This window comes from Zingiber officinale, chromosome 2A (genome assembly GCF_018446385.1).
Source record: "Zingiber officinale cultivar Zhangliang chromosome 2A, Zo_v1.1, whole genome shotgun sequence".
NCBI lineage: Eukaryota > Viridiplantae > Streptophyta > Magnoliopsida > Zingiberales > Zingiberaceae > Zingiber > Zingiber officinale.
In genome coordinates, this window is record NC_055988.1 from 46,814,564 (window position 1) to 46,815,468 (window position 905).

The 905-nt window shown below is 32.5% G+C and overlaps 1 non-coding gene across 1 annotated transcript; it reads left to right on the forward strand.

Moving 5' to 3' along the window:
• Window positions 1–248: 248 nt before the first annotated feature.
• LOC122044700 lies at window positions 249–354 on the forward strand. Its single transcript, XR_006129720.1, has one exon. It is a non-coding gene; the product is annotated as a small nucleolar RNA R71 (small nucleolar RNA).
• The last annotated feature ends 551 nt before the right edge of the window (window positions 355–905 follow it).

Sequence of the window (905 nt, forward strand, 5' to 3'; positions counted from 1 at the left end):
CCTGGAATACCCATCCAAGTAGTTAAAATAAGAATGTTTATCAAGCCTCTCAAGCGACTGGTTAATAAAGGGAAGAGAAAAATAATTCTCCTGGTCATTCATTGAGATTTGCTACTACCCAGTCGATCACTTCACATGCTTCATTCAAACTTTTATTAAGCAAAGAACCACCAAAAGCCCAATCTAGCAGATTATTGTTCTGGAAGGATATCACTATATAAAATGTACTAATTACCAACCAGTCCTCGATCCCATGATGTGGAAATTAGTATAAAAGATTTAAGAATTTGTCCCATACTTGGCATAACATTTCCCCTTCCTTCTGTTCAAAATGTAGGATTTGATTCCTGAGTTGACATATCTTCTTTGAGGAAAAATATTTATTCAAAAACTTTCACTCGAGTCATCCCAAGTTTTGATATTTTTTGGTTGTAAAGCATTTATCCATACTTTTATAACATCTCTGAGACTAAAAGAAAAAACCATCAACAGAATCAAATCTGAAGAGATCCTTTCGTACTTCATCATATTACAATACCTATAAAACTCTATCAAGTGTAAGTAAGCACTTTCTATATCTAACCCCCTAAAATAATCTTCTTGATTTTTAGAAATAAATGTTAGATCAAGAGCAAAGCTGGGAGCGTGAGTTTTTGGAGCACAATACGACTCAATTCTTTTGCCGATTTGGGAGCCGCATAGTCTTTCAGAGGCCTTTGAACCATCTTTATTTGATCAATTAACTTGTTAACTAAAATCACAAATCTTAACAACAAGAATTTGCAAGGCATAATTTAAAATTTTGTTCAAATGGGAAAGCAAAAAATCAAGTGCAGAATTGACATGCAAGAAATAAATTACAGAACTAAGAGTAAGAAAATACATGATATTTAAAAATAATAGAA